Source organism: Amblyomma americanum, chromosome 1, assembly GCF_052857255.1.
Source record: "Amblyomma americanum isolate KBUSLIRL-KWMA chromosome 1, ASM5285725v1, whole genome shotgun sequence".
Taxonomy (NCBI): Eukaryota; Metazoa; Arthropoda; class Arachnida; order Ixodida; family Ixodidae; genus Amblyomma; species Amblyomma americanum.
The window spans coordinates 160,833,467-160,853,713 of NC_135497.1; the positions used below are offsets into that span (position 1 = coordinate 160,833,467).

General features: G+C 49.5%; 3 non-coding genes across 3 annotated transcripts; all 3 read left to right on the forward strand.

The window, feature by feature from the left end:
* Positions 1 to 13,158: 13,158 nt before the first annotated feature.
* Positions 13,159 to 13,230, forward strand: TRNAE-UUC (transfer RNA glutamic acid (anticodon UUC)). Its single transcript has one exon. It is a non-coding gene; the product is annotated as a tRNA-Glu (tRNA).
* A 4,464-nt stretch (positions 13,231 to 17,694) lies between these two features.
* TRNAQ-UUG (transfer RNA glutamine (anticodon UUG)) lies at positions 17,695 to 17,766 on the forward strand. The gene has a single exon. It is a non-coding gene; the product is annotated as a tRNA-Gln (tRNA).
* Positions 17,767 to 17,810: 44 nt separating this feature from the next.
* On the forward strand, positions 17,811 to 17,882 carry TRNAQ-UUG (transfer RNA glutamine (anticodon UUG)). Its single transcript has one exon. It is a non-coding gene; the product is annotated as a tRNA-Gln (tRNA).
* The last annotated feature ends 2,365 nt before the right edge of the window (positions 17,883 to 20,247 follow it).

The window sequence follows — 20,247 nt, forward strand, 5'->3', positions numbered from 1 at the left end:
GCGATCGTGCACCTCCTTCCTGCGCTTCGCCGCTTTCTTTAAGGACTCCTTTGCGATGTCCCTCGCCACTTGCAAGCGCGATTCTAGCTCAACCTTATAGTCGTCCAGTGAAGCGTATAGGACACGACGGGGGCCCTCTGGCACTTCACTAGGCTGGTCCGGGTCTCGGCCGTAGAGAAGAAAGAATGGCGATTCGCCCGTGCTCTCGTGTGCTGCGGAATTGTAGGCAAACATTGCATACGGGAGCCACAAGTCCCAGTCCCGCTGGTCGCGCGAAACAAAATGCGACAGGAACCCGGCCACGGTTTGGTTCAGTCGCTCCACCGCGCCGTTGCAAGCCGGATGGTACGGTGTTGTCTGCTTCTTAGCGATCTTAAGCAGCTCGCAAACTCTCCTCATTAGCTGCGACACGAAGTTCGTTCCCCGATCTGTCAAGAGTTGCCTCGGGGGTCCATGTCGGAGCACGATCTGTTCGACAAATGCTCTTGCAACCGTGTCTGCCTTCTGATCTGGGAGTGCTACCGCTTCCGCGTATTTTGAAAGGTGGTCGACAAATACTAAAATGTACTTGTTTCTGGAAGTGGTCGTGGGCAATGGGCCCATTATGTCCATACCTGTCCGCTCGAAGGGAGCCGAAACCTCAGGGAACGGCTGAATTGGAGCTGGTCTTCGTCCCTTGGGTGTTTTTCTTTCGAGACAGGAATGACACTTCGCACAGTAGTCTCTAACATCCTGTCGCATGCCACTCCAAAAGTACAAACGCTCCACACGGCTGCGTGTCTTCGCTACGCCAAAATGACCGGCGCATGGCGCATCGTGAAACGCGCGAAGAACCCTTTCTGTCCACGACCGAGGTATGACGACTCTCTCCCAAGCGGTTTTCTCTGGTCTCCCTTTCCTGGTTGGCCTCGTGCGCCGACACAGGGTGCCGTCTTTGTCAATGAAATAACCTAGCTGTTCGGGATGAGACGGTGCGCCCTCTAAGCTTTCGATTATTCGCTTCAGGTCAGGATCTTTGCACTGCTCTGTGCGTAATTCGGCGGGGTCGATTACGGGGACAAACTCTTCTATAGCTGCCACGGCAGCTGTGCGGCTGAGTGCATCAGCATTCAGATGTGTCTTTCCTGACTTGTGCTCAACTTCAAAGCAGTATTCCTGCAGGTGTAGATTCCATCTAGCGAGTCGCGAGCTAGGGTCCCTGACACTCATCACCCATTTCAGAGAATGGCAGTCTGTGACTAGCTTGAATTTGCGGCCGTAAAGGTAGCATCTGAAGTGCTTTACTGCCCAGACAACGGCGAGGCACTCCCTTTCCGTAGCTCCGTACTTTTGCTCTGTGGGGCTCAACTGTCGGCTAGCAAAAGCAACGGGATGTTCTTTGCCCTCGATAACCTGAGATAGCACGGCACCAACTGCGAACTTTGACGCATCTGTGGCCATAACGAAGGGCAAACTAAAATCCGGGTGGCGTAACAGCGGTGCACTCATTAGCTTCCTTTTCAGGGCCCCAAAAGCATTCTCCGCGTTTTCGTCCCAACGAAAGGCGACATTTTTGGCTGTTAAGGCGGTGAGCTGCTTAGCGAGCTTGGCGAACTCCTCTATGTGCCTTCGGTAGTAACCGATCAGGCCGAGAAACTGCCGGACCTGGCGGACGCTAGTCGGGGATGGAAAATCCGAGACACACCTTAGTTTCTCAGGGTCCGGTCGCACGCCGTCAGCTGAAACAACGTGCCCGAGGTATTTCACCTCGTTTTTGAGGAATTGGCACTTAGAGGGCTTCAGTTTGAGACCCGCTGCTCTTAGTCGCACCAAAACCTGCTCAATATCGCGCAAATGGTTATCAAAACTGCCACTGTGTATGATAATGTCATCCATATACACGAAGCACAGCCTCCCCAGAAGACCTGCCAGGATAACATCAGCGGTTCTCTGCCAGACAGCAGGGCTGTTGGCCAGACCCATCGGCATTCTTTTCCATTCATAGTGCCCTGAGGGCGTGTTGAATGCCGTTTTCTCGGCATCTGCCGGATCCATTGCTATCTGCCAGAATCCCGCCGCCATGTCCACTAACGTGAAGTACCTGGCAGAGCCCAGCTGAGAAAGCGTCTCCTGTATATTGGGGATGGGGTATGGATCGATGCGAGTTACGGCATTTAGTTTGCGGTAGTCCACTACCAATCGATACGAGCCATCTGGCTTTTCCACCAATAGTGCTGGTGCTCCCCAGGGTGACTTTGAGTGTTCGACAATGCCGCGATCAATCAGGTCCTGCACCTGCCGCTCCATCTCCTCACGTTGGGAGTAAGGAATCCTGTACGCACGCTGGTAAACGGGCGATGAAGTGCCGGTTTCTATCCTGTGCTTTATAACGCCACAGCAGCCCAAATCCAGGTTGGACGCGGCGAATACCTCCGAGTAGTCGTTCAGCAAACCAGCCAGAGCCTCCTCTCCCTGGATTTTACGTGAGAAAGATCGAACGACACCTTTGGAGCAGCCGAAGGACTAGCATGCTCTACAGTTGCGAGTACCGTATCGGTGGGCTCACGTTGCTCTATCGCAGAGGTGAAGAAAGCCAATGTTTTGTTCTTGGGAAGGCTCAGTGGCTGCTGGCTACAGTTAACCACCCGTAGCGGCACTCTGTGGGCGTCATTAACTGTCACGAGGCACGCGGCTGCCTTCAGGCCATTGCTGAGAGAGTCGACCGGCTCAAGCACTCCCACGGCGCCGCTCTCTACATCTGAAGGCACAAACGCGTACAAAATGTGCTCCGACCAAGGAAGGACGACCGCCTCCTCGACCAGCCGGACGGCAACCCGCGAATATACCTTCTCCAATGATCCCACTGTTTGACGGGTGTCAATATCGGTAATGCGAATCTCAGCCCCTCTCCTGTTCAAAAACGGAACTTTTGAGCCGCCCGCATTAACCTCTTCCTCAGAGAATGAGACTACTACCTTCCCTTTTCTCAAAAAATCCTGCCCTAATATACCTGACACTCCGTTTGGCAGAGACACCGTGTCCGGGCATACGTAGCAGGGGTGCTCCAATGCAATTCCGCCGAGGGAGAAGTGTAACCGGTAGAGTCCACTTATGCCAAGAGGATCCCCCGTTATGCCTACAAATTTGGTTGCCATACCACCAGACGCTTCCAACACCTCGCGGTCCCCCTTCCTTCGAAGCGTGTTAAAACTGCTCTCCTTAAGCAATGTCACCTTTGACCCCGTATCTATCAACAATTCCATGCAACAACCATTTAACTTGCAACGCACAACAGGGCATGCCTCGTCGGCCACACAAACTACCACCACCTCATCATCTACTGCTCCCTCCCCACGCTCCTCAGGCTGGGGAGGACTAACTAGTTTTTTGTCTCGGTATCTGGAGCCCCGCTGTAGGCTTGCTTAGGGCGTGTCTCGCCTGCTTCTCTTTGTGGCTCCCCACGGCGCACGTTTTGGCAGAACCTGGCGATGTGTCCGCGACCCTGGCAAGCGAAGCATACGATTTCTTCAAAATCTCGCATACCGCGCCTGTAGCTTTGTGGCGGTCTCCGGTTTCCAGCGAATGGGCGCTGTTGAGCGCGCGCTTCAACCTGGCATTCTACCTGCTGAGATAGCAGCTGTTCTAAGCGATCTAACCGCTCTGTCAAGAGAGCAACCTCAGGGTTGAGCACCGCTCTCTCTATGACGCGTACTCTCGCTGCGGCTGTCGTTAACGCCTCATTTTGTTCCTCATCCAATGCGGCCTCCACGGCTTGGTCGAAATTGCTCGGCTTGCGCGAGAGCACGAACCGGCGCACGGGGTCTTGCAGACCAGCCACGAACAAAGCGGTCATTTCCTCTTTAAGTATATCCTCCGCGTATTTCTTCCTTAGCTGGTCTCCTTCCGCCTCCCTGCTTAACGTATCGCGTGCTAGGCGCTGAAGCCGCGACGCAAATGTTCGCACGTCCTCCCCTACCATCTGTCCGGCGTCACGGAACCTCTGTACCCGCACGTGACGTGGTTCAGTGTCGAAATGCTCAAACGCGAGCTTCTTAAATTCCGCAAATGATTTTGTGGATTTTACTTTTTCGTCTCGCCAGGCAAAATCATGAGCAGCTCCTGCCATCTTACACCTCGCCATTCCCAGCATTTGAGCATCGGACCATCCCCCCATTTTCCCAATCTCTTCTAGCATGGAAAAGAAATCGCAGATTGGAACCCCTGTCTTATCTCCCGTAAACGTCGGAATGACGCTTCCTAATGCCAGCATGCTTGCTCCGAGCGACGGCTGTGGAGTGGGAGCTCCCTCAGATACAGTCATTTTTTTTTCAAGCCCTCCAGTGCCTCAAGCCTCTCAAATGGGGGTAAAAGTCCCACAATCAGTCCCGTGATTCCCTTTTGATTACAATTTTGAAGTCATGAATGTCACAGCATTCAGAGGACATTTGCTTTTGAGACCCCACTTCTGACACCAGTGTGATGACCCCCATAATGCGCAGGTCCACACGGGACGGAGAGGCAAAGAGACACCGTATGGCTCAGTTTAAACAAACAGGTATATTCAATAATTACACATGATTAAGATTATACATCAGAGGCTGGGGCGTCCGAGCTTACGTGCCGACGACTTCATGGGGGCGATGGAGTGGCTCCGGAGTTGGGCTCGAGCGGTTGCTGGCAGAAGCTGCACGCCGACGGGCTTCGGCGCTGAAGGCCCTCTTGGCGAACGATGTCGTCCTGAGCGTGCTTGCAGTAGAATTTAAATAGTCGTCCGTTTCTTCGAGGATGGTTCACAAACCCTTCCTCTAGTGTCGTTCGGCTTGGAAGATGAACAGGAGGCGAGCTTGTAGATGATGACAGCAGAGCATATTTTACAACATACATATGCAGAGAGTTAAACTGGAAAAAGCAGAACTGAATTTACAAAAGAACAAACTTTGCACTACTTTACTCATCGACCGGGCAGGTTAGTGCCTAAGTAGCATCACATTACATGCTAAGCATGGAGCCCCAGCTCAGACTGGACTGCATCCGTTTACATGTGCTTTTAAGCATTTGATTAACAAAGGACTAAGGGCGGTCATTTCCAGTGGCCCGCCCAAAGCATCAATTCTCCAATCCAAAATAACATGCGAGATGGGGACCACCCCTTTGGGTTGGGCTTAGCCTCGAACCCAGAGTCTGTTAACAATACAAACTAAATAAACAACAAAAACGCCACCACTCTCTCTCAAGTGAGAGTATACACAGGCTCTCTCTTCGGAGCTAATTCACTAGCGCCTGTCTTTCCACATTCTTGGCGAGTACTGCCTGTCCGCCATGACAGGTGTCCGTCGCGGCCCTTCTGGGAAGCTGTGGGTGCCTTCCCGGCGATAGCCCACGACAAAGGGGGGGGAGGGAAAGAATGTCGTCTTCGCGGTATCGCATAGCGTCGGCTGTGGTACGGCGCGCTCTGGCCCGCTGACAGCTCCCTTGTCCTGGAATGTAACCGGAAATTGGGGAGGATAAAGCCTGTTTCCCCGGGGCGGCGGCGGGTCCGGTTTTTCTGGTCGTCACTCAAAGAGCATGGCTGGGTAATTGATGATGCCGCTGTCACGGGTCTCCGTCTACGCCGCGCCGTCGAACGTGGATCCTCGTAGCACACACGGAATGTCACAACAGCGTCCAGTTTGACCAATGTACACTCTATTGCAAGTGAGCGGAATGCTGTACACTACCTTAGTAGTACAACGGGTGAAAACAAGTTGGTGGTTTATAGTGAAAATCGGCCTTTTCTTACTAATCATCATTGGGCAAACTTCGGTGCTTTTGCATAGTATTTCTTCTACACTGTGCTCTTTCCTATCCCACCAAACCATGCAGAGTCCTATTGTCACGTGTGTGAATTTAATAGCAGTGACCACATGCCAGTGCCGGACTCTCTCTTTTTGCATCAAGCAAGGCGTTGTTCCCCTCGAAGTTCAAGCACTGCTGGGACTTGTGTTGCGGTCTCTGGGCCATGCAAGAAGACTCTGTAAGATAATGAAGTCTGAAGGATGGCGTCAAGTTCGACTTTACGAGGATTGGCTTCGTGTGCTCACCCTAGAAGGAAAAGATCCATGCGGAGCTGCAAGATTGTTCTGTGACTACAAGAAATTGGCTGCACAGAGTACGGAGTTTTTGTGGCATCGGGTCCGCCATTCCCTTCCGGCAAGGAAGAAAAACCAGACGGCACCTAGCAAGGCCGACGTCGTGGGTGACGTGGAGCTCTCGGATGAAGTTCGCGGAATCCTTGAGAAAGCTCCAAAATTCTGCTTTGAGCCGAATGCCGGAAAGCCGGAACTACTGGCTATGGTGCAGCATATAGCCGGAAGAACCAAGGAGCGAGACAAAGACAAAGCCATTTCTGATGGAGCTCAATCCGTGGCAAACAACGCGAGTCGAACTTCAAAGCGCGTTCCTCAACAGAAAAAGGTTGTCAGCTACCTAAAACGACACCGCTTAATGATAGTACAGTCCGACAAAGAGGGTGGTTTTGTTGTGCTTTCCAAAGGAACGTATGAAGAGAAAGCTATTCAAGCAATCGAGAAAAATTTCAAGAAGACCAAATTTAAGAAGAGAATACAGAAGGCTACAGCGCTCAAGTTGTTGCAGGATCTTCACCTGGAATCACTTGCGAGTAGTGTCAAAAATTCGGATATTTGCACCCTGGAAGCATTCTTCTCATGCAAAACGCACAAGCCCGATTTCCCGTTTAGGGCTATAGTTTCAGAAAAGGGTAGCTGGCACTCAGCTATAGGAAAGTACCTTCAGAAGACGCTGGCGACATTGACGATTGAAGACCCCTTCCTTGTTAGAAGCTCTCACAAGTTAGCCGAAGAACTGAAGCAAGGGCTCAGCATGAATTCACCAGCCACCTTCGGGTTCTCCATTGACATAGAAGATCTTTATTACTCCATACCCCACAAAGAACTGTATAAGGCGGTTAGATCCGTAAGTGAGGATTCGGGAGAAGTGCCTTTTCAAAACAGGGCGGGTGTGAACATCTACCGTTTCTTAGCCCTTTTAGAGTTTTATCTACAGTCAACTGCCATTATATTTAACAACCGGTTTTACACACAAAAAGCAGGAATATGCATCGGGTCGTGCGTAGCTCCCGTTCTTTCTGACATTTTTCTTTCCTGCATTGACAAAAGCTTGCATAGCTTACTTCCTAACCTACGCATTTTTAGATATGTTGACGATTTTTTGGTGATAATGGACAAGCCACATGTTTTATCTATTGACGAATCTGTTGCTGATGTTCTCGCATCGTTCAAAACGGTTGAAAAAGGCTTAAAGTTTACCTTTTAACTCCCTAGTGGAAACTGTATACAGTTCCTTGACCTGAGAATTCATTTCTTGGAAGGGCATATATGCTTTATGTACAATCATAGGTCACAAAAGGCACTCCTCCCTTACAGTAGTGCTCATTCAAAAATAATCAAAAGAGCAATAGCCATGAATTGCCTCAATTCCGCTTTGAAAAAGTCATGTCCTCATCAAATGTTTGAAAGTGTCCAATTGCAAACTGAGCGATTGCGCATGTCCGGCTTTCCTCCAGATTTATTGTCAGCTGTTGCAGAGACGCTGCTACAAAAGAAAAAGTGCATCAAAAAGACGGATAAGCAAGACCAGAAGCTGCCAACTCAAGTAATTCCATATCTTCACAGAGTTTCTCATAATCTTAAGAAAGTTGGAAACAGATACGGTGTTAACGTGCTCTTCTCCACCCCAAGCAAGCTTTCAAAAGTTTGCCCAATGATGATTAGTAAGAAAAGGCCGATTTGCACTATAAACCACAAACTTGTTTTCACCCGTTGCACTACGAAGGTAGTGTACAGCATTCCGCTCACTTGCAATAGAGTGTACATTGGTCAAACGGGACGCTGTTTTAATGAGAGAGCTAGGGAGCATTATAATCTGGAGAAAGAAAGGAAAAGTGGCCATCTTGCTATCCACTGCCGGGATTGTAAGTGTAAACCCATATTTCGGAAAGCTAAAATTCTTGGGCGAGGAAGAGATCGGATGGAAAGAGAGATTATTGAAGCATATCACATCAGAAAAGCAGGTGGCCAGTGTGTCAGCACCGCTTCCTTGTCTCTTCTTGATAATGAAATGGCGTTTTTGAATCATTGCGGTTGATTGCCACGAGGCGATAGTAGCGCTGTACTTAAGCTTTAGTATTCTCAATAAAAATCAGTTGGAAGTGCAGCATTCGTCCTGCCGTATGTGTGTCTTTTTCGTCCCCGTTTTTTCGTGCTGCTTCGTTTTCTCAAGATGGTTACTTCTACCTGCTTAAAATCTACTTTCCCTTCACTGTCCTTAAACCCCAATGCCTTGGATAAATCAGCCCCGCTGCTTTCCACTGTAGGGTGAAGCTCATTACAGAAGCCCTTTAATGGCCACTGCTCCACAGAGCCCCCGCACCGGCACCGCAGAGGTCGGCGCGTGTACTAGAGGGCGCCCATAATCTGTGCGCGCTCTTCGCCGCGGCGTGCGGTCAGTGTAAACACCTAAAATGTTCTTACTCCGTGATCTGGGGTTAAAAACGAGCGAGCGTCTTCACTTTGAACCATCGGCAGCGACGGAACTCTGTAGCTGAAGACGCGTATCCCTTCTTCTTCATGCAAGCTGGCAGTTAATATTTATAATTTCACTCCGTTCCTAGTCACGTCTACAGGCCTCTATTCGCTGTTGCGAGACTGCCTTGTATTGCTTTGCATTGCTCAATAGTATAGGGCCTGCAGTAGTCCTGAAAGGAATGCGCACGTATTCAGGGAAGAGCACAGAGAAGTCAACTCCAGCCTTGATTTTTTTTCAACTAATGTTTTCAAGAGACGACCAGTGGGGACAAAGCTATTGCGGAAGAGATCGTCGAGTATAACAGCGGCGACCCGATGTTTCGAAGAATTCGCGAGCCGCGCACCACCGACACCCCTCCGCCGACTACCTCCCGTGAATGTGGACTCGCCTGTTTGCGTGCTGCGTTAATTCCGCCACGGCGGACCTGCGCGCTTGCTTTATATCAGTTTTCATGCCTATCAGAGCAAAGCTTGTGTTCACGGAGCGAATTCGTACATTGAGTTGACGAGGCTGCTCCGCGGCGGAGCCGCTCGAAGGGAACCCCCCTCACGTGTGCACGCATTTATTCTCTCCATAGCTATTTCGCGATAGGGGCAGACAACGCTTTCAGCGCCCTCAAAATTTCTACACTCAGAAGTGGGGTTAACTCGACAAGCCCGTGAAGCCACTGGAATGTGTTGTAACGGCGAACCCCTGTAAAACCAGGCGAGTAGCTCAGACGCGTAGCGAGGATGACGTGTCATGCAGTGCATCCGGACAACAAGGTGATGCTGACCAGCTTGGAGACAGCGGACGCACCAACAGCTCGACGATGCGCTGCACCAACTGACCAGAATTCAGGCTGAAAGGGAAGGCCTCGGCGCAGCGGCATCACCGCCACCAACGCTGCCACCACCTACATACAACGCAGCCAGACCAGAGGACGAGCGATGCTATTCTGGGGCAGGCAGTTCACGCAGGCATTCTCGACCGTGACACGCTTTGATGGAGCGGACGGCTACGCAAACCGCGCCGCGAACCAATCAGGTGAGTCCTGACCCATCAAACGCAATTCGCGAATTCACAGGATATGACACCCATGTTGCCGCAGAAGAATGCCTGTCAGAATTCACGCAGGTCGCTGATCAGGCTAACTGGTCAGATTAATAAAAAATTGACTGTTACCCATTTGAATCTAAAAGGGCCGAATAATGGCTCACATCAGCAACTGGATGTTTCGCGACCTGGCCACAATTCGCCGCTTCCTTCAAATCTGCGTCTGTCATCACGGAAATCATTCCTGATTAGTGGAGAAAAATGGCAGAGCGAGTACAGCGTCACGACGATGTCCTCAAGTATGTGCGCGAAAAGGAAAGGATGTGCAATAAATTAAAGTTGGGCATTCCGGAACTCATCGCCGAAATCATCAGGTGCTTGTGGTAAACGAAAATGAGCTTCGCACTGTGACACCGAAGCTATGCAAGCGTTGACGAGCTACTTAAAGCCACAAAGTCATACGAGGAATTCGCTGAGAGCCGGAAAAGGCCGTTTTCTACAGCGCGAGGAACCGATATAGGAAATTCAACGCAGAGCGAATCTCACCAAGAGCTCGGAAAAACACGCAGAGCTCAACTTCTCTGCGCCGATACACAGGCTGTGCTGGCTAACTGTAGCTAACCGTTGCAAGAAGAAATATTTGAGGTAGGCCAGGGAAATCACTTACATACACCAGTACCAACCGGCTTGCGCACCATAGGCAATTGTTTTGCAATTAATTAATTAGCAATTAAGATAAGTTTCCTAAATGCGTAAACATTGACCTTAAACAGTAAATGGGAATAGGAAAGTTGGAGAGCGCCTTCACAAAACACCGTTCTATTTATTTGCGATAAAGAAAGCCTCACGTGTATTTTTTTATTAATAATAATTGGTTTTTGGGGAAAGGATATGGCGCAGTATCTGTCTCATATACCGTTGGACACCTGAACCGCGCCGTAAAGAAGGTATAAAGGAGGGAGTGAAAGAAGAAAGGAAGAAGAGGTGCCTTAGTGGAGGGCTCCGGAATACTTTCGACCGCCTGGGGATCTTCAACGTGCACTGACATCGCACAGCAAACGGGCGCGTTAGCGTTTCGCCTCCATCGAAAAACAGCCGCCGCGGTCGGGTTCTAACCCGGGAACTTTTTTCCGAGCTCCAAAGAAAGCCCGCGAAATACAAAAAAAAACGTGACTAGCGCATTCGCGCGCCACTGTTGTGCTGCTCTAAATCCTGGCGCATGATGCGCTAGTCCCGTGATTTTTTTTTCTTTTCGCGTGCTTTCTTTGGAGCTCGCAAAAAAGATACACGTGAGGCTTTCTTTATCGCAAATAAATGGAATGGGGTTTCTGAAAGTGCTCTCCAACTTTGCGATTCACATCTGCTGTCTAAAGTCTCTTCCCTTACGACGCGGTTCAGGTGTCCAACGGTATATGATACAGATACTGCGCCATTTCCTTTCCCCCCAGAACCAATTATTATTATTATTATTACTCCTTCCTTACGGCGCGGATCGGGTGCTCACCGACATATGTGACACAGTTATTGCGCGGTTTCCTTTCCTCAAAACCAACCTTTAAAACCACTCAAATTTTCCTCGAAAGCAAAAAAAAATCGGAATGAAAGGAAAGGCGCATAACTGGCCGCCTGGGACATTGGACACCTCAATCGCGCTTTAACCCATTTTCTTCAAAAGCAAAAAACGTTATAGATCACTGCGGCAACCCGCACTAGAGGAATGTGTACGCATTGACGCCTCTCTACACTATTTGCCCCTCTTCGATTCTTTTTGCCCTTCTTTGCCTTGCAGCGGACCCATTCTGGTGACACACTTTGGTGACACGACCCCGTCAACATAGCATAGAAATGTTTTCGCATTAATAACTGGCTCCCATGGGATAGTGGACACCTCAGTCGCGCTTTAACCTTCGTGGCGGCTGTGACAGATGGGCGCTGCATACATTGGCATTCACAACGTTGCAGCAGAAACGCGGCACTGAAGCAGTAGACCGTTGGCGTTCATTGCATGTGTTCATTGCCGTTGGCAACGTTCTAGACTCCGATGATTTTCAGGAACGGAAGGCGCATAACTGCCTCTCTGGGGAACGCCTCAGTCGCGCTTTCATGTACGTCGTCGTGGTGAGAGAGAGAGAGATATGGGCTTCTTGCCTTAGCACTGACAAAAAGTTACAGGATTGCCGCCGCGGTCGGGTTCGAACCCGGGTTCGACACACACACACACACACGCACACGCACACGCACACACACACACACACGCACACGCACACACACACACACACACACACACACACACACACACACACACACACGCACACACACGCACACACACACACACACACACACACACACAACACGTAGGTTGCTTTGGCTCCGCAGAATAAAGATTTAAGTGGGCACTTCAACAAAGACACATTTATTTATCAACGTTTCGACCGCGGTGCGCTCTTCTTCAGGACTCCTTCAGGTCTTCTTCAGGTCTACAAGTGAAGAAGACCGCACCGCGGTCGAAACGTTAATAAATAAATGTGTCTTTGTAGAAGTGTCCACTTCTCTTAAATCTATATATATATTTATATCTATACACACCTCCCGCGAGGCGAAACCTCCTCTCCCTCTACCTCAGCGGAGCACATCTGGAGGAGCGAGTGGTGATGGCAACGGCGTCGACGGCGGCGCCATCTGTTGGAGCGCGGCGGCGGTGTTTCTATGCAATGGCGGCTCAAGGTCATACGTCGGCCACGGCATACGGCTGAAGTGCGCGACCAGCCGAAGTGGCTCGCAGGCAGGTGTAGTAAAGCTTTCGCTTAAAAAAAAGACATGGGCATAGTCAGTCGAAGGGTCAGAGCCTTTCGCCGAACACGCTGAATAATTTCCAAAGTGTCTTTCAATTTTTCCTCTCCGTTTCCTTTCACCCTCTAGGTAAATGTAAAACGCCGTGTTGTACGTGCAGGCTAGCTGCCTTCTATTTACCATAGGCTATCGACGGCTGTAACGGCCGCCTTCTGTCACTGCAAAGCCATGCGTAGTTAAGTACAATAACTAATTCTTCTTTAAATACACCTCCGGCCTTCACGGCGTAGAAAAGAGTATCCGAACTATTGCTCTATTTATTAAAGCCTACTGCGTAAACAAGACAGCTTTTAATTACCCTTTTACAGTGGAATTCGATGCGCAACTAAACTTGTGGCTGAACATTTCTTCTCTCGCGTTGACCGCGTTCCATTTTTCGTCAGAGAGCAACAGCGCCGCTCTGTGGCGCCGGTGGACATTTCGCTGCCGCGACCGCAACGCAGCGACATCTGCCGCCGCTCACAGTCACAACCGAACCGACATCCCCTTCCGGTGTTTCGAAAAACCAAGCTGTGGCCGCTGCGGCAGATTCTCACGCTTTTTATTATGACACAAACTCGGAATACGGACCCGGGACTCAGAATTCAGCGATCCTGCTTTGTCCAGCGTAGATGTGCGTTTCTTTTTAGGTATTTTTTCGGATATGTTTAGACCGCTCATTAAGCTCCCGAAAGCACAAATTTCCTGTGTTCCGGCGTAGTCTAGTGGTTAGGATACCTGGCCTTCATCCAGGAGACCCGGGTTCGAACCCCGGCGCTGGCGTTTCGTCTCATGGTGTAATGGTTAGAACTCCGGACTTTGAGTCCAGCAATCCGAGTTCGAATCTCGGTTGGACCACCGTTTGTTTTTTCGTTCCGCTCTTTTTTTGCCACATTAAGTCGTTTGAGCGAATGATTTCCAAAATACACATAAATAGTGAGTTAGAAAGAAAAGAAAAATATTTTCACAGCCAAACTGTCAGCCGAGGCTTAAGTCAGCTTTGAAACGCTGCAAGGCGATTAAATCCGGCCCTTTTTTGAATACAAAGCCAAAACTAATCATGTAAGGCACGCAAGAAACCCGGTGGCAAACGCAACGTCCACAGCTCACCTGTTGCAGTGCCTACGGTGACCAAATGGGACTGCTCGCGCTACTGTACCGCGTCTTTTGCATTCTTTTGCTCGCCACTTGGTGCAAGGGCAGTGATAGACACCGCCGACTGCGTGGTCGTTATTTCTGAGAGCGACGAAGCAAACGAAAGTTCATGCCCTGGTAGTTGTTGTTCTCAGGTGGAATGGCTATGCTGCGATACAATTCGCGCTACAGGGATTAGAGAACAACTCTCTCTTCGTTTCTTATAGTTGACACGCATCATCTTTTCTGTGCCTACGAACTCGCCATCGGCATTGCATCCACCAGAATTTGTTTCTTTAAGATTTAATCAGTAAATAGTAATTATTTGACTAGCTGATTCGTATGATTTATTGAAAGACTGACGTCCGACGCGGCTAATAGTATGCCCCTGAAAATATTTCCCTTCGATTTCGGTCCCTATACTTTCAGGAATTTGTGAAAGTGCGCGCTGAATTAGGCGCCTGGTGTATAATGTTTTGTCGACTCATTTTGCTCCCGCTTGCAGCAGTCCGGTGTTCCGGCAGGCTCTGTGTGACTATTCGAAAGATGTCTATCAGTGGGACAATTTGGAACGAAATTTGAAAGAAGATCTTCCAATTAAACCACATGGGATACTTGTCCTTCCTGTAGAAAACGAGGGGGCGTGTTCAAAAGTATGTTTATGCTTCTGCATAACGTGTGGACGGCTCGAATGGCTGTCTGGCATGAGGATGTCGATGTTAGGTCAACGCGAGACTCAGATATCATTGGTTTTAATAAAGTTTTCTACAAGTATCAGAGAGAATAGCCTGTCATCAATCCATCTCGTACCGCGGCGGCTGCGTTTCGATGGAGGCGAAACGCGAAGGCGCCCGTGTGCTATGCGATGTCAGTGCACGTTAAAGATCCCCAGGTGGTCGAAATTACTTCCGCAGCCATCCACTACGGAACCTCTTTTTTCTTTCAATCTCACCTTTATCCTTTCCCTTACGGCGCGGTTCCGGTATCCGCCGATATGTGAGACTGATACTGCGCCATTTCCTTTCCCCCAAAACCAATTTTCATTTCCATATCGGCGCCTGCAGTAAGCCGCAGCCTGTGTCAACTATCTACCGCAAGCGGAAAAATGAAAATGAAAATTGGTTTTTGGGGAAAGGAAAAGGCGCAGTATCTGTCTCACATATCGTCGGACACCACAACCGCGCCGTAAGGAAAGGGATAAAGGAGGGAGTGAAAGAATAAAGAGTTACCGTAGTAGAGGGCTCAGGAATAATTTCGACCATCTGGGGATCTTTAACGTGCACTGACATCGCACAGCATACGGGCGCCTTAGCGTTTCGCCTCCATCGAAACGCAGCCGCCGCGGTCGAGTTCGAACCCGGAAATGCACGCGCTGTGTCCCCCTTTCCACTCCCAACAATAATATATGGTTTTTGGTGAAAGGAAATGACGCAGTATCTGTCTCATATATCGTTGGACAGCTGAACCGCGCCGTAAAGAAAGGGATAAAGGAGGGAGAGAAAAAGAAAGGAACGAAGAGATGCCGTAGTGGAGGGCTCCGGAATAATTTCGACCACCTGCGGATCTTTAACGTGCACTGACATCGCACAGCAGATGGGCGCCTTAGCGTTTTGCCTCCATAAAAACGCAGCCTTCGTGGTCGGGTTTGAACCCGGGAACTCCAGATCAGAAGCCGAGCGCGCTAACCGCTGATCCACCGCGGCGGGTGCCACTCCCAACAAGAATCTCAACTCGCTGCGCATAGCAACAGTAACGTCACTCGTGCTCCAGATGGAGCCAGCGCGCGCGTCAGCGGCACGCGCGGCGACGCTACGTCGTCAGACGTCTCGTTGCAGTCGAGTGAGTCGGAGGGCTCCCAAGCGGCCCAGTGATTCCACGGCAAGCGGTTCATAGAACCACCAAAGGAAGCCTGTTTTCCCAATACCAAACGCCAGAAAAAGTTGAAAGACACTAGAAATTCTAAAGTGTGTTCGGCGAAATCTGTGACCATTCGAGTGGGGTGACATGTGCAAAAAAAAATGGCTGTCGTTTAGCTCTGGTTAACCCTAGTTGAAGTGCGAAAGCTTCGATCGTTTCCTCGGCACGTCGTCTACGAAGCGTCTAATTCCGACGCTCTCGAGAACTCCAACCAATCTCTTCCGCAGTTGGAGTCGCTCCGCGCCGTGGCACGACTTCTAGCCGCATCTTCGTTACGACGCTTCTCGAGTCGTGTGGCGCGTTCTTATTTCGTAACTTGAGCGCGATGTCTCTTCCTCGCTTCGTTCTGTCGCTGTTGCGTCTCTTTCGCGCTCTCCAAAAAGACTACAATACACTCATGCGAAGCGTATATATATATATATATATATATATATATATATATATATATATATATATATATATATATATATATATATATATATATATATACACCTCCCGTGAGGCGACACCTCCTCTCCCTCTACCATAGCGGAGCACATCCGGTGGAGCGAGGAGCGATGGCAACGGCGTCGACGGCAGCGCCATCTGCTGGAGCGCGGCTGCGGCGTTGCTGGACAACGGCGGCTCAAGGTCGTTCGTCGGCCACGGCGTACGGCATACGGCTGAAGTGCGCGTCTAGCCGAAATCGCTCGCAGGTTGCCGTAGTAAAGGTTTCGCTTAAAAAAAAGGGCATTGTCAGTCGAATGACCACAGGCTTTCGCCGAACACAGTGACGAAATTCCAAACTGTCTCAATTTTTTCCTCTCCGGTCCCTTTCGCCCTCTAGATAAATGTAAAACGCCGTGTTTTGCGTGCAGGCTACCTGCCTTCTATTTACCATCGGCGATCGACGGCTCTAGCCACCGCCTTCTGCCACTGCAAAGTCATGCGTAGTTGCGTTCTTTAAATACATATCCGGCCTCTACGGCGCAGAAAAGAGTATCGGAACTATTGCTTCTAATTATTTAAGTCCACTGCGTAAACAAGACACCTTTTAATTACCCTTTTACACTGGAATTCGATGCGCAACTAAATTTGTGGCTGAACATTTCTTCTCTCGCGTTGGACGCGTTCCATTTTTCGTCAGAGAGCAATAGCGCCGCTCTATGACGCTGCTGGACATTGCGCTTCAGCGACCGCAACACACATAGAGTTTCTTATTATTAACTAGAGGGAAAGCTGGCGCCCTGCCTATGGGAGTTTGCATGGAGCTTCCTCGAGACCACCTGTACCACCATGGGCGCTCTAAGCACCATGGGGCGGAGGGCTACTAACTGCAGAACTACAATTTTTGGCCAAAGAATATTTAAAAAAAAACGTTGCTCGATAATCAAGAATATCCTATCATTCAATATCCTGTCCATAAATCGTAACAAACGAGCAGAAAAGCATGTAAATGAAAATTTTGCTCAAAATAAGCACTGGCTTGTTCTCCTATTGGCCAAGCATCGCTGACCACAAAAGCCAATATTTCGTGCTCGACAGACGCAATTTTAAAAAGATATATGTTTTTTAAAAAAATTTGTCGCTTTAACAACTTAAAAGGTTTTTCCACTGTATTTCAGAAAACAAAAACCTTTTATTGGCGTCCTGTGCTGTTGCGTTTTCGCTACTATCACTTTTGCACACTACTTTCCCGCCGAAGTCGTCTGCGCGTGGAGCGCGCCTTGGACAAATGGGACGTCTTTAGTAACTCCTCTCTCTGTTCCTAAAAAACCTACCGTTCCGCACCAAGTAGCTCATCGCCCCATGATGCTTTGCGCGCCCATGGAGGGGCAGGTGCAGTGCCGTTAGCTTTCCCTCTAGTTAATAGTAAGAAACTCTATGGCAACCCAGTGACATCGTCGCTGATCACAGTCGCAAGCGAACCGACATCCGCTTCCGGTGTTTCGAAAAACCAGCTGTGTTCGCTGCGGCAGATTCTCACGCTTTTTATTATGACACAAACTCGGAATACGGACCGTGGGCTCAGAATTCAGCGATCCTGCTTTGTCCAGCGTAGATGTGCGTTTCTTTTTAGGTATTTTTTTCGGATATGTTTTGACCGCTCATTAAGCTCCCGAAAGCACAAGTTTGCTGTGTGCCGGCGTGGTCTAGTGGCTAGCATACCTGGCTTTCAGCCAGGAGACCCGGGTTCGAACCCCGGCGCCGGAGTTTGGTCTCATGGTGTAATGGCTAGCACTCTGGACTTTGAATCCAGCAATCCGAGTTCGAATCTCGGTGGGACCAGCGTTTTTTTTCGTTCCCTGGTTCGAACCCCGGCGTCGGAGTTTGGTCTCATGGTGTAATGGTTAGCATTCTGGACTTTGAATCCAGCAATCCGAGTTCGAATCTCGGTGGGACCAGCGTTTTTTTTCATTCCCTGGCGTCAGAGTTTGGACTCATGGTGTAATGGTTTGCACTCTGGACTTTGAATCCAGCAATCAGAGTTCGAATCTTGGGTGACCAGCGTATTTTTTTCGTTCTTTTTTTGCCACATTTGGGTTGTTTCAGCGAATGCTTTCAAATATATATATATATATATATATATATATATATATATATATATATATATATATATATAGTGAGTTCGAAAGAAAAGAAAATGATTTTCACAGCCAAACTCTCAGCCGAGGTGGAAGTCAGCTTTGAAGCTCTGCAGAGCGATGAAATGCGGCCCTTTTTTGAGTACAAAGCCAAAACTAATCACGTAAGGCACGCAAGAAACCCGGTTCAAACGCAGCGTCCACAGTTCACCTGTTGCAGTGCTACGGGGCCCAAATGGGACCGCGGCGGCTGCGTTTCGATGGATGCGACACGCTAAAGCCCCAACTCTATGAACACTTCCGAGGCTTACACGCGAAGCGCCTACGCGCCAGCGGCGCGCCGCGACGGACGTCGAAAGCGGTGCGAATCTCCATAGCCAGTTGCTGGTGCGCGCTTGTGCTCGCGTATCGCTCGCACTGCCGTATCGTTGCTAGACTGCATAGGCTAAAATCGGCCGAAACTTTTTGACTACCACTTGAAGCGTTTAGCTTTTTAAAGCGGCAGGAGAAGTAAATTCATTTATAAACTGAATTGTAGTTTGCACAATAGGTTTTTATGCAAACAAACACGCATCTCCTCGCAATTTTCCTCGGTGTTTAGCGTAATCTGCAGCACCATCGACATAACATCGCTTGGATCCCTGTTCAGCTCGTCGGTATTGCGCTCCTCTCCAAGCATAAATATTTGCAATAATGCTAGCAGTGTGAGCACGAAGACGAGTTTTACTGCTTGTGATAAGGACAGCACTTCTGCTCATTGTGAGGAGGAGGCAGGAGCGTCGCCAGCGGAGACAGCACCGCTGGTGGGTTCGGCCCGTGTTCGTGGCGCGCAGGCAAGAATGATTATATAACACTGCGGTATCTTCGTTTCCTCTGTAAGTGTAAAAGGTCCGTCTAGAGTATTGAGAAGACATTTAGCGCATCAGTTCGGCGGCCTAGTGGTTAAAACATCCGACCCCTATGCCGTAGGCGCGCAGTTCGGTCGCCAGTGCCGCCTGGTGCCCACTATGATACACTGGGTACAGAGGTACAGAGATCTTTTCCCCCTGGTCTGGTGGTCGTCTTCTCTGCATTAATCTGCTTGGCAAATGTGCCTTTGTCTGCACCTTGTGCAAACAAGAATGCTTTGTCTCGTGGGGCTATTTCATCAATGGTTTGGTTGCGTCTACACAGTGCAGTCACTTATAGGTTCCCTAACGACCGCGGACGTAATCTAGCTAACAAGTTAACGCCACGCAACAGCAAATATTGCTATATTTTGTGGTGCTGTGGAGTGATACGTGCTGACGGAATTCTAGCAGCAGGTACATTGTCGGCTGTGCACTGTGAAAAAGAAAACTTCGCCGCTGTTGTAGCTGTGTCCAAAATGAACAGCAACTGCCACCCTGTGACAACGAATCCAAATTGAAACAAACATAACTGCTTGGATTTGAGGTACATTGGTCATGAAAAATAGCCAGCTAACAATACGCTATCATGCATGTTTTAATGTTCGGTAGTGATGTCCACATATACCGTTAACATAAGAAGTGACATTCAGCAGCGGGAGTGGGTGTGAGAGGGTTTAGTGCCAAAAGGAATGGAGGTTTTGGTACAGGCGGAACTGCACTGCCGGTAATTGCTGTGTTTGATGGGACTAAAATAGCAGTCGTGTTCCATCTAGTGCATATATATATATATATATATATATATATATATATATATATATATATATATATATATATATATATATATATATTGGAATGAAGAAGATGATCCAGCCCCGAAGCCAACGACGATGAAGCGCTCGCGCCGCCGGTTGGATGGAACACTACCGCTTGTGTCTGGACTCTCGGCTCTCTGCCTCGTAGATTGCCTGTGCAAAGGTCTTCGTAGCCGGCGCTGCCATCGTGCCAATAAACCGCTCTACATTTGGTGGAGGTTGCTGTGTTCCCCTTTTCACCATCACCGTGCACCTTCGCAGCCGCACCATCCCGATGTCCACTACCAAGGCCAGTCAACAGCCCGCCGCCACGTCGCAGCCAGTTTTCTGCTCCGATGCCGTCCGGCAGCGCGACCCCGCTGTCTTCAGCGGCCTTAGCGACCAGGACATGGAAGATTGGCTGGAATCATACGAACGGGTGAGCCGCCACAACAACTGGGACGACCGCGTCAAGCTTACCAACGTCATCTTCTACCTCAGCGA